The sequence below is a fragment of the Mytilus trossulus genome, chromosome 11 (genome assembly GCF_036588685.1).
Source record: "Mytilus trossulus isolate FHL-02 chromosome 11, PNRI_Mtr1.1.1.hap1, whole genome shotgun sequence".
NCBI lineage: Eukaryota > Metazoa > Mollusca > Bivalvia > Mytilida > Mytilidae > Mytilus > Mytilus trossulus.
In genome coordinates this window covers 48,538,068-48,552,337 of record NC_086383.1, presented here as the reverse complement: position 1 = coordinate 48,552,337, position 14,270 = coordinate 48,538,068, and the positions used below count along the sequence as shown (strand labels likewise).

The 14,270-nt window shown below is 32.0% G+C and overlaps 1 long non-coding RNA gene across 1 annotated transcript; it reads left to right on the top strand.

The window, feature by feature from the left end:
* Positions 1-2,372: 2,372 nt before the first annotated feature.
* LOC134691253 (uncharacterized) lies at positions 2,373-13,714 on the top strand. The gene is made up of 5 exons (XR_010102106.1): positions 2,373-2,494; positions 4,797-5,180; positions 5,734-5,893; positions 6,315-6,397; positions 12,288-13,714. It is a non-coding gene; the product is annotated as an uncharacterized LOC134691253 (long non-coding RNA).
* The last annotated feature ends 556 nt before the right edge of the window (positions 13,715-14,270 follow it).

Sequence of the window (14,270 nt, the reverse complement as noted above, 5' to 3'; positions counted from 1 at the left end):
GGCAAGTATATGAATCGGCCCTCGTGGTTTTGATGCTTTCCAAACTTGATTTTTTTTGTTATTGTTGTCCTAAATCGGTTTTCTTATACAAAATGACATGGTAGCTGATTTGGTTTGAAATCTTACAGATATATATGCAATAAACAAATTAAAGTTAGATCAAACCATCAAATAATGATGATTGGTCTTGTTTAAAACAACATAAAAATAACAAACAATAAATGACGTGCACTTGAGTAGAGAGTTCAAGTAACAGTTGAAAATACAGCCATGCCAAATATTGACGTGTGAACAAAATGAAATTTGAGATGAATGTCAAAGTAACATCAACCTGAAACATAAGAAATATAATATCTAAAGGGTAATATACAGAAATCTTTTTACATAAAAGTTGAAAACAAACGGACAATATCACGGCAAAAACAAATCACGACCAACACCATTTAGAAAGATATAGAATAATAATTTAATTTGGGATGTAACGCGTCTTCTAATTGACTGACGTTGTTCTGTTATCAGCCTACAGGCATATTTTTGTCATGTGACCGTGACGTCATCAACGTTTTTTCATGGTTTACTTTGGTTTAAAATAGATTTTAGAATTAAATTATAAGAAATGACTACAATATTTTTTTCTGTTTATTCGAAATAATATTAAAAAAATGTGGTGAACACTTAAAAAAAACCGCTACGCGCGTTATTCAGTGTGTACCACATTTTTTATATTAATTCTTCATAGACAGAAAAAAATATAACAGTCATTCCTGAAATACAAGCAATACAAACACCAATATTATGTTACCCTACCTTAGGGCAAGCACAACTGGTCATATAGAAGATAAACAATTAGTATTTAGCCCGATCTGAGTCCAATACGATGATATGGGGAATGTGTCAAAGAGACAGCAACCTGACCAAAGTGCAGATAACATCCGGATACCACCGGTGGGTTTTCAATGCAGTGAGAAAATCCCGCAGATGGAGTCGTTCTTCCGCCGGCCCCTTAAAAAAAACTCCGAAATATTTAAAAGAAACTAGATTTAAAAATCATACAAGACTTACAAAGGCCAGAGGCACCTGATTGGGACAGGTTCAAAAATGCAACAGGGTTAAACAGCTGTTTTGAGATATCAACCCTCCCTTTATACATCTAGCCAATGTAGAAAAACAAACACTTAACAATACACACAGTGAAACAGTTCAAAAGAAGTTCGAGCCCGATGTCAGAATAGGTAACAAAAGGAAATAAACCAAATGACAATGATACATAAATTAACAAAGGACTACAATCAATTACTGACATGCCAGCTCCAGATCTAGACCCCAATTAAAATGATTAAAAGATTATGCATTCATCATATAAATATCAATCTGTCCATTTGTCAACCAGATATTTTTACCACAAACTTTGTTAACCACGCATATATATACCGTTTCGATCCCTAACATCACTGAAGAGGCATTTATTGTCGAAATCCGGATCTGGTGTACCAACAAAATATTGGCACCTTATGTTTGTTGCATAAAATCGTGGCCAAAAGTTAATTGTTTTCTAATTAGTATTAAATTTATATTAAGATCAATTTTGTTACATCTTGTGATCAATTTTATTTGGCAATCGCCAATTGCAGTCAGCAGGGTAAAAGAACATCAGTTGTTCGACCTGTTAATCAAATGCGTTTTGTTTAAATATACTCCTTTAAATTGAAAACTATGATACAACAGTAGCACATTTTTCAAACAATTTACAAGTGGTCGCAAAGCCCAGCTGCAAGCGTTTTGTAAAACAAAATAATCAACATCAAAATTAAAACCCAATAAATAAAAAAATATGGGTTTGTAATGGTATCTAAATGCCGAGGATTCTGCTCCCTTTTCACCTATAGCACTAAGAGGTTTAACGCTATAAAACCAGGTTCAATCAACCATTTTCTACATTCGAAAATGCCTATATCAAGTCAGGAATATGGCAGTTGACTTTGCGATTTGATTTGGAATTTTCATTTCGAATTTTCCCTGGATTCAGTATTTTTGTGATTTTACTTTTTTCTCATATTTTGCTTCAAACATTCTATCTTAATAAAAAAAAAAAGTTTTTTATGCACCAGCTATACAAATTTGGTCGATTTTTCACGACTAATAGATTGAAAAATAGCACGGTAATCCATTCCTTTATCATATTTTGGAAAAAAGCATTGGAAAGTTTTCGTTTTGGCAGAGTATAATTTTTTTTTATCCGAGTACATCTGTACTACTGACCCACATTAAGTTATATTACGCAACATCAAGTTGTTTTTCAGTTATTATTGTGACAATATGATGTTATTTGCATCATTTCTCAGGAAATAATATGACGTCCTGTATGTATTATAATTTCCTGGGCAATGTCCTATCCCCCAAATCGATGAGCATGTAAATTGCGTAAACTTTTATGTTATAGTTATTGCTTTGTCAACTAATAAAGTTCGCGTACCGACTACTTTTGCTAACAGAGGTAAGTGAACTATTTTCGACAAAGGTAAGTACTTGATTTCTGTAGACTATAAATAATGATGTTTTATTAAACAAAACAGAGGGGGAATGTAGTGTAAAATATAAGATTTTTTTAAATTTTCCTTCGAACGAAGATATTTTGTGCTTTGCGTTTCCATTGTCAGGATGTGTACAGGTTTAAAATAATTCTTTTTTATGTCATATAAATTTTCCTTTTAGCGATATCCATCATTTCCGTTCATTTATTTTCCTCGGAGTTTAGTATTTGTGTGATCTAACTTTTTATGTAGCAACCGTTGAAGCTGTTAACAACTCTGAAAAATTGCCAAAATGTGAAATCAAATAAAAGTTATATCTAATGATTTGTCACCTGTCATTAGGATGTTTCGAACCCCAGTCAGCAGTGCTTTCGGTTTTAAATTGAAAAAAGTTAATTGGCACAATATTGAAACTGCCTAGTACGCAGCACGCTTGTGTTTGGGGAATCGACTCTTGTCTATTGCCTTGGTTTTCATTGATGCACTTGTAATTCCGTACCTTAAATTCTATGATAAATTTAAAGATAAAAAGAAAAAGGAAAAAAAAAACCTAACAAATAGTCATTTAAGGACAGCAACCGTTAAGACTCATTTGACAGTTTAGTGCAGACCGACATTAATAGGTAGTTCTAAATATTCTGAATAATTCGCCTTACATTTGTTTTAGCCATCTACAACAGTTTTCAACATGTTCTTTATCATATCTGTCATGTTTGTTTGCAATGAGGATCATCGTAATCATTTGTTAAACTGAATTCCTCATTATTGACTGTTAATTGTTTACTTATTCTAAGTATGCTAAGTTTATTGAGAGAAAGTATTTGTACAATAAACGAATATACGGATGACGACGGGTGACAATACTTTAGTGTATGAAAATATCTCACTTGAACCTTAATATGAACTTATTGTAATCAACCATGTACTTTTTGATAGTTGAAATCATTGGAGTTTCATGCATTTTGGGATAACCTTTTTTTAAAAACTTACTCCATCGAAAGTATTCTACTCAAAAACAAGAAGTGTCTATAATTTGAAATGCTTTATCGAATGTAATATCATAAGTATTTGGTATAATTTAGGGAGCACGTGCTGAAATACTTACAAGGAAATTTAAAATCTAAAATTTACCAAAGAAACAAAAATACTATTTTCATGAAGATAATTGCTATTTGAATATTTTATTTATTTTAAAACTCAACCTCCAAGTTCAATTTCTGTAACGATGACATGTTGTGTGGGGTCAATTTTTACTTCTTATTGATTGATTTTAGTTGAAATATATGTCAATAGGTTTTAACATGCAAAACACTCATTACAACTACTCGTACTACTATTATAATTTAGTTATTGATACTAAGATGAACACATGACTTTTGTGATTTTTTTTTCTTTATTTTTACCCACACATATATTAACCAATGAATACAAAAAATAAAATTGAAAATGGAAAAAATGGAATGTGTCAAAGAGACAACAACCCGACAATAGAAAAGACAAAAACAGACGATCGCCAATAGGTCTTTAATGATACGGGAAATTCCAACACGCGGAAGCGTCCTTCAACTGGCCCCTAACCTAAACAAATATATACTAGTTCAATGATAATGAACGACATACTAAACTCCGAATTGTACACAAGAAACTAAAATAAAAAATAATACAAGACTAACAAAAGGCCACGTATTTTTGTGAAAACGTGACGTCTGCACAAAAACGAATACAGAACACAGAATACAGATGTCCCTTTCTTTAAGCAAAATTATCTATTAAAAACAATATATAATTATTGAATTTTGATGATCTTTATATGATGAATAATAAAACCTTAGTATGATAATTAACTTATATCAAACGTTAGCAATGGATTTATTATTTCTTCTATTTTCGTCTATCTCCAATTGCGTGTATTTGCTCAAGACATTAAACTTCTTCTTAAATACGAAGTATACTACTAGTATCTGCTTTGGCAGTTGCTTACCTTTGATTATATGCATTACCTAATATATATTTTTTAAATAACATCGAAAAAAGAAGACAAAAATTAAAACGTGCATGGCGGAATAAGCCTTGAAACTATAATAGGTACACGTAAAACTCCAAATCTTGTTTTGACGTGTTGTTGTAGTACATGTAGACCTCACGTCTTTCTTATACATATATTCTAGTAGTTATACGGAACAAAGCAAAAATCACAGCTTTCTTGTTCTTTCCTATGTGTGTAGATTTTAAATGCCTTACTAGTATGAATAATTTCTATTTTAGATGAAAGTTGCATGGATTTTATTGCTGTCTTTAGTCCTTGTCTTCCTCTTGGAAGATTGCGATGCATGGAGGCGTAGAATAAGAATAAGAGCCAGGCGTTTTACCAGAAAGATATTACCCAGAATTCGAGGAAGACGTCTTCTACGCAAAATAGTTCATGCAGTAAAAAAAACCTTCAAAACAATTGCAAAAGTAGCTATAATTTCCAGTCCATCTCGGTTTGTATCGTAAGTAGTATACGCGAGATTCAAAGGAAGAAGGCTGATAGCAGGATTACGTGGACAAACAAGTATAGCTGATATCATATGCGGAGGTTCATGGTTAAATGACAGATGCACGTGGTTCTGTGATAACATATGTAAAGTATTCGGGGCTAATGATACGGTATGCTTTAGTTAATAATCAGGAATATATACATTTATTTACTTCTGTACTCCCCGCCCCCTATTTTGACAATTTTACCTAGTGTGTATGTTTTGTTCACGCATCGTTGTAAATATAATGGAATTTGATGCGACTGTCATACAAATAAGCCGTTTTGTGCTATTAATCTACCATTTTCTATATTTAAAAATGCCTGTACCAGGTCTGAAATATGACAGTTGTTGCCCATTCGTTTAAATTTACACGGTTAAATCTACCATTTTAACAAATGCCTGTGCCAAGTCATAAACGACATAAAATTATGTTTTTCATGCATTCGTTTAATGTGTTGGAGCTTTTGAATGTGTCGTTTGACAAAGACCATGTTGACTGTTTTAAATTTTCCTTGCAATGTTTTAATTTTGTAATGTTACTTTTATGAACTCCGTGTTAGAGGCCGTACTTTGACCTATATACATGTAATAGTTTACTTTTACAAGTTGTGATTGGATTGAGATTTGATTCATTGGCACTCATACCACATATGTTTTATACGTCCAGTATTTCATTACAGCTCAACTGGCCTGGAGAATTGGTCTTGTTACCATGCAAATTTTCAGAATACGATTATACTCGCAGTGGATATTTTTATCCTGCAGATCTGGCTTATCATGTGGGAGAGCGTGGGCAAGAATCTGACAACTTGATGGTTTTCAAATATTTAGATGAAAATGGTAAGTGTACAATGTATCATATAATACATGTAATCAATCAAAATTATAAACGGCGCCACAATGAGTGTAAGACCAAACATTAATGAATCATTCTGTTAAAATAAAGTCCGTCTATAAATGTAATGAAATATGCCCTTTTTTGAGAGAGAAATGCAATTAATAACGTTTGGTATAAAGGATGAAAATAATGTGTTTTTTTTCCATTTAATAACAACTGTTTTAGCAAGTTCAAAATATTTTTATTCAAATCAAAAAATCAGTCTTAGCAATATGTTACTGAATAACAGAGAAGTGTTTTGATTATAATTTGGTATTTTATTCTGTTTATAATACGAATCAAATTCTTAAAAAAGATGGTAAGGAACCTGGACGTTGTTAAAACAAGTCTTTTTTTTTTAATTTTTATTTCTTTACATTAAAGGCGATGGTAAAGTCTCCTCACAAGAGTTCAGCCAAACAAGTAAATATCTACTGACTGACCAAGAATCTTGTAAAAGCACCAAGGTGAGATATAGTAATAACTTTGTTTGTTTTTCGTTTGCAATTATCAATTATTTTTGCTCAGCTGCAAATATTTAAATAAATTCCCAATTTGTAAACACAGACCTGTGCTATGTTTGAAAATTTATTGACCATCTATATAGTGTTTCAATATATGACAAAAATAAATCACTACGCGCACACAAAAATGATAAAAAAAAATAATAAATAGCATAGTTGGATATTCACAACTCGAAATCCACAGTGAAGTCTTCGAAATCTATATTGTAATTTGATATCAGTATCAGCAACAATTATAAGCAACCAATGTAGACAAATGGTATATTGGTGACATACAATCATTATGGAATTTACTGGAAAAAAACACAGACAAGTGAAATATAGAAAAAGAAGATGTGGTATGATTGCCAGTGAGACAACTCTCAACAGCTCCACAAGACATATGACACAGAAACATAAAAAGGTCATCGTACGGCCTTCAACAATGAACCAAGCCCATACCGTATAGCCCGCTATAAAAGGCCCCGAAATGACAATGTAAAGCAATGCAAACGAGTCTAATCTATAAACAATAAATGAACGAAAAACAAATATGTGTCAGACAAAAAACGACAACCACTGAATTACAGGCTCCTGACTTGTGACAGGCACATACACACTGTGGCGTAATTAAACATGCTAGCGGGATCCTATCCGTCCCCATAACCTGGTACAGTGATGCAACAGTACAACAAGGATAATATTCGAAATATATATATTTGAGATTCTATTAAAAACAAATCAACGTTAAACTAATTATTTCGATTGAAACTTATTATTTTGATTAAAACTAACCATTTTGATTGAAACTAATTATTTTGATTGAAACTTATTATTTTGATTGAAACTAATTATTTTGATTGAAACTAATTATTTTGATTGAACCGAACCAGTTGAGTTATGTCCCCCTGGACTGTATGGACATGTCTGTTTGGCATCTCTTAAAAAATGATATTTAAGATGTCTTCAGGAGTGGTTGGTTGCTCTATTATGAACAGTGTATGGTAAACTTATTTAACAGACCTAATGGAACATAAAAGAAGGGTAACAAAGCCGCAACCAAAAAGAAAACGTGTTCAAAGTAAAACTGATTGTGGTGCGTTTGATTCCTCCGCCATTTTTAATATGTCACAAACAATAACAAACTCATCTGGTGGTAATGTGATGCCAACGGTCAATTTTGCATCATCACAGGATGCAAATCCATTTAGTATTATGTCTCAGCATTATCCTTCACAGCATGCATCGCATACCGGAATGACCGGAATGAATTTGTACCCCCCTCCTCCTACATCGTTTAGCAGTACACCCCCATGGATGTCCGACCTGATGAATAAAATTGACAATCTTAATTTGAGAATGAATTCCGTTGATGAAATAAAGTCATCAGTTATAAGCATTGACTCTAAGTTAACGAAAATGGGAGCAGTTGTTGATGGTCTTGTGAAACGAGTTGAGGTCGTTGAAAATAGTCAGCAGTTTATATCTGCAGGGTTCGAACAAAATAAATCTGACATGGCTGTCATTGCCGATGATATAACTTCATTGCATGTTGTTAACAGGAGTATGGTTGATCAGCTTGAACAACTACAATGTGAAAACTTGAGGGACAATTTGATGTTTTTTGGTATCGAGGAGAAGGAGGGCGAAGACTGTATTGATAGCATTAGAAACATATGTGCTTTATCTCTGGAAATTCGAGAACCAATCGAAATAGCATCTGCCTTTAGGATGGGAAAGAAATTCGTGAGCAAGTCGACTCGGAATGTGCGTAAGCCGCGCCCCATAATTGTCAAATTTATAAAACGTCAACAAAGGGACACTGTACGTCAAAACTCTCGCAAATTAAAAGAGTCAACCATTTCAATTTCTGAACAATTTCCGAAAGCTATACATGAAAAACGCAAACTATTATTTCCTGTGTATAAAAAAGCAAAGGAGACAGGTAAAAGAGTTTCGTTTAATAAAGATAAACTTTTTATTGATGGTGAGCAGACTGTTGTTAAATCTAACGAGCTAGTCAAAATTGCACGTCGTGATCAGTCAGGTGATAGAATGGCGGATACAGCGTCGGGTCCAGGGTTTTCAGTGGCCGAAAAAACACCGAGCGTCTCAAGTATAAAACCTAGTAAATCTTCAGTGAGTAATGGCTCGTCTAGTGGATCTCGCTTTGAAGTGTTAGCAGATATGCACACAGGTACAGACTAGGACACATCGAGAAGCATCTCCTTTATTAACTTTTTGTATTGGAACATTAATGGTGGTTTACATGATAAACTTAATGAGCCAAATTTTTTATCTTACATTAAAACATATGATATTGTTATTTTGTCTGAGTGTTGGATTGATAAGTCATTTGATGATATTGTAGATGGTTATATTTGTAAGCCAGTCCCATTACTAAAAAGTAAATATAAACAAGGTGGTGGACTATATTTGTTAATAAAAAAATGTTTTGCAAAGTATGTTGAAGTAGTTGATATTCAGAATGATACAATTATATGGCTCAAGGTTTCAAAGAATATATCAACTTGTGGGTTTGATTATTTTATTGGATGTGTGTATTTGCCTCCTGCCTATTCAAATTATTATAAGATGTATAATTGTGATTTATTCTATGATTTGTTAAATTCTGTTGAAAAATATTCATCAGAAACGTCAAGAGTATTTTTACTAGGTGATATGAATGCAAGAACTGCTATAGTTAATGATTTTATAATAAATGACAATGTATGTGGCCCAATTTTTGATAGTTTCAACCATATTTTTGGGTATTTAAGTGACACAAATCTACCAGTAAGAAGAAATCCAGATCAAAGTACTAATGAGTTTGGATTAAAATTGTTAAATCTGTGTAGAAGCACTGGTCTACGTATTTTGAACGGTCGGCATAAGGATGGCTTAGCTAATGACTATACATTTTGTGGTTCCCGGGGAATGAGTGTTGTAGACTACTTATTGGCTCCATATGACTTTTTACACATTATAGACCAGTTTATTGTTTGTAACTTCACTTCTTTTAGTGACCATGCGCCTTTACATGTTCGCTTGCGGTGCATATTGAACGATTCACAAGAGCCTAAGCGTAACAGTGGTACGTCAAACAACTCATATGATAGTTACCGATGGAAGGAAGAGCTAAAAGATCAGTGTTATGAGTCTTTAACTTTAAACAGTGGTTCACTTAGCCAGATAGTATTTTCTGATATTGAAAAATCCCAAGATGGTATTGACAATTATGTTGAATCGTTTACTTCTAATTTGATGAACATTATTTCACCATTCTTTTGTAATTCACATAGTTCAAATAATATTTGTGACCGTACCCGTAGTAAAACGACCCGATATAAAGATGACAAACCATGGTTTAACTACGAGTGCAAAAGACTTCGATCTATCTATACTAGTTCTTTGTATACATTTAATAGAGACAAAAATGTTGAAAATCATCAAATATTAATTATGTCTAAAAGACAATACAAGCGTTTAGAAAATAAACTAAAACGAAAATATAAGCGTCAAGAGGGTGATATGATAGCTACATTGCGTAAAATCGACCCAAAGAAATATTATAAACTTTTTCAAAAGAAGAGAGCCAAAAATTCTGATGTGTCACTTTCTGAATTCTTCGAACATTTTAGAAATTTGGTCACAAATAATGGTATTAATGTGACAGTCGAAACTCCAGAGACCGTTTCCGACACAACATATGATGAACTTGATCAAATTATTACACAAGATGAAATTTTGAAGTGTATTTCAAACCTAAAACGTGGCAAAAGTCATGGTATTGATGGTACATTTAACGAGTTATTCATTGAATATAAGGATATTCTGCTACCGTTCCTAGAGGAAATATTCAACAAGATATTAGCATCAGGACATTTTCCGAAATCTTGGGCACTCGCAGTGTTAATTCCTGTTTTTAAAAAAGGCGACTCGTCCGATCCATCGAACTATCGTGGAATCAGTTTAGTCAGTAATTTAGCGAAACTATTTACATCTATTATAAATTCAAGACTAATTAAATGGTCTGAGAATAATGATATTATTACAGATGCGCAATTTGGATTTCGCCCGGGTAGCAGCACTGTTGATGCAATTTATTCTTTGTTGACACTCGTTCAGAAAGCACTTTTCAAGAAAAAACGTTTATATTGCTGTTTCGTTGACTACAAACAGGCATTTGACTCTGTAACCAGACTTAACTTATGGTTGAAACTATCAAGAGTTGGTATAACAGGCAAATTACTTTCTGTTTTAAAATCAATGTATTCTACAGTAAAAGTATGTGTGAAAGTTGATGGTTTTTATTCTGAGCAGTTTACAAGTTCAGTTGGTCTTATGCAAGGGGAAGTTCTTTCTCCTATACTTTTTTCGTTATATGTAAATGACTTTGAAATGGAATTTCTACGTAATAGTAATATACCATATGAAGTGCAAGACTTGTCATTATTTTTACTTATGTATGCTGATGATATGATTTTATTTTCTGATTCAGTTATTGGCTTGCAAGATATGTTAGACACATTATTATTATATACTTGTAAATGGGGTTTGACTGTAAACATTGCCAAAACAAAAATTATGGTATTTAGAAACGGAGGTTTTGTAAAAGACGAAGAAATTTGGTATTATGATGGCAATGCTATTGACATAGTGGATGAATTTTGTTACCTTGGTGTACTGTTAAATTTTAACGGTAAATTTGTTAAAGCTCAAAAACATTTAGCTGAGCAAAGTAGAAAAGCTGTTTTTGGTTTGAAGTCGAAGGTTTCGTCATTGTATTTGAATGTTTTTACATATTTGAATTTATTTGATACTTACATTAGCAGTATTTTATGTTATGGTTGTGAAATATGGGGCTTCCATAAAGCTCCAAATATTGAAAAAATACAACTTGATTTTTGCAAAAACATATTAGGTGTCAAACAATGTACAACAAATGTTATGGTTTATTTTGAATTGGGTAGATATCCTTTGATATATTTTAGAATGTACAACATAGTGAAGTACTGGTTCAAATTATTATCCACAAGCAATTGTATTCTTAAAAACTGCTACAGGGAACAACTGTATAATTTCTGTAATATTAGAAGCAGTTGGATTTATCAACTACAACAATTATTATTTAACTTGGGTTTAAATGAGATCTGGTATAACCAAGACAATTTGATTATTGATACAAATTTATTATTATTTGTAAAAACAAGGATATATGATCAAGCAAAACAGACTTTGAATGATCAACTGAACGTTTCATCTAAGTGTTATTTATATAAATATATTGTCAATAATGTATGTTTACAGAATTATCTAACTAAACATATGAATTTTAGAGTGTATTTAACTCGCCTTAGATTGTCATCTCATAATTTGTTTGTTGAAGTAGGCCGTTATCATGGAGTAAATAGGTTTGATAGAAAATGTACTCTTTGTAATTTGAATATCACTGAAGATGAATTCCATTTTGTTTTACAATGTGAAAGCTATAGAGACTTAAGGAGACAGTTTATTAAACCTTATTATTATAGACGTCCATCGTCGTTCAAATTAGTGCAACTTCTCAGCACTGAAAATGTAAAAGATTTGCGTAATTTGTGTAAATTCTTGTTTAATGCACATAATCATAGGACCAAACTGTTATTGGTCAATACTTGATATTTATTTGCTTCTCTGATGTATTATGTTATGTTGTGTTATAGAAATGTATTTGTATTTATTGCACTGATAAGCATAATGTGCTTAAAGTAATAAAGAATTGAATTGAATTGATTTGAATGATTCTAAGTAAGATTCTTATGTGTTTACTCTGCATTTTTTTTTTTATTAAGTTATGTGTTTTTATTTACAGGAGGTTTGAAAAGTCTCAACGACAGACACTACTACAATAAGTGAATTTCGACAGAATATAATTAACCATCATAATGATAATCAACATACATTGATAATGACTGCGTTGCTTTTTAGTACTAGTATTTTATTTTTGTTGTATGTGTAGTAAATTTGCTGTGCAATTGACCTATTAATCTGCATCTTTTTTTCTTTTTCATATCACATTCAAATGTAAACATGACATCGACCAAAAATAGTTTACATTAATTTTTACTTCAAAAATCACCAATTTTCAGGATATTTTCCTAAATTATCACATTTCTAATTTTAATTGGTATAATTAAACTTCGTCAGCGCACCAAACTCTATATTCAGGTTTTGGAAGTCAAATCTTCATAGCAGTAAAAAGTAGATAATTTTTATTTGAATGTGCTAAATTGAGGTTGCACCACTTTTTTGCAAACTTGATCTTGTACAGTTTTGATTTTTGTTAAGTATAGAATTAAGATGCTTTTTAAGATTCCCAAAAGAACAACTGTTGTTCATTGAAACCAGGCAATAATATTTAATTTGGCCCTTTGGTTTTCATTCTCTAAAACTGTTTTTGTTTTTGGTTGGTGTTGTACTCTGTTTACATTTTAACATTTACATTTAAAAAGGATTGATTTTACTCTAGAACAATTTAACAATAAATTAACCAATTTTGAAAAGAAGTCCTTTTTTTTTGCCTGTAAAAAAAGTCAAGAATCCGATATCCTTGTTATCATTCCAGTTGGGGAGTCATCTAGGCATCCATATGGGTTCATGCGCGCATTAAAAGTATGGCGCCTGGGTTTATCCTAGAAGTTTGGCACAAAATTGGAAATGGACTGTTGATGAACATGTAGAATATCAAAGGTACAAAACTTTTGAAAAACATATTTCTTCAAACATTAAGAGTGTTGAAAAACACAATATGTACTGGAACCCCTCGGTTAAGGCCACATTAACGTACTGATGTACTAATCTGATGTTCAGTGGTTCAGTATATAGATTAGACCGTTGGGTTTCCCGTTTGAATGGTTTTACACTAGTAACGTTTTCGGGTTCTTTATTGCTTGCTGTTCGGTTTGAACCAAGTCTCCGTTTTGAAGACTGTACCTTGACATATATTTTACTTTTGTTAAGTGTGACTTTGAAGAGTTGTCTCATTGGTACTCATACCACATCTTCCTAAAATTACTCTAGATCTATATACTGTAATTGTAGTTACGATTATCACGATATAATGAAAATGATATACTTCGTCCTTATAGTTATACTGGTATACTTCGTCCTTAAAGTTATACTGGTATACTTCGTCCTTATAGTTAAACTGGTATATACTTCGTCCTTATAGTTATACTAGTATATCGTTTGTTATTTTCCCCCTTTTATTTGCTTGATTATACTTATTTATTTCGCTTGCTTAATTATTATTACGTTGTCTTCCGATACATATATGGAAATGGCTGAAAAGTAGAAAAGAAAACATAATTTATAAAAGAAAAACCATATTGATTCCCTCATAGTATATACATCGGAAATAAATTAATATTTTATAAAACTTGTTGGATTTATACGGAATATGTTCTTCTCGACTATTTTACGACGATGATAAGATTAGATAATTTTATTAACCAACCATGGTGTCCCGAATTTGAGCTATACAATTGAATGAATTACAAAATTAAGCACAGAAAATGAGATTACAGTATATTTAAACAAAAACCAAAAAAAAAACCACATGAATACCCATTCACACTTATTTACCTCATATAAACCAAGATATTGGCATAATGCTTCAATCGGTTTAAGTGGGGTCTAGAGCTGGCATGTTAGTTAACAGTTAGCAGTCCTTAGTCTGTGTCATTTTGGTCTTTTGTGGATAGTTGTCTCATTGGCAATCATACCACATCTTCTTTATTTATACTTAGTTTATATATGTTTTTCATTGTCATGCTGCTCAGTTCCGTTTGTTAAA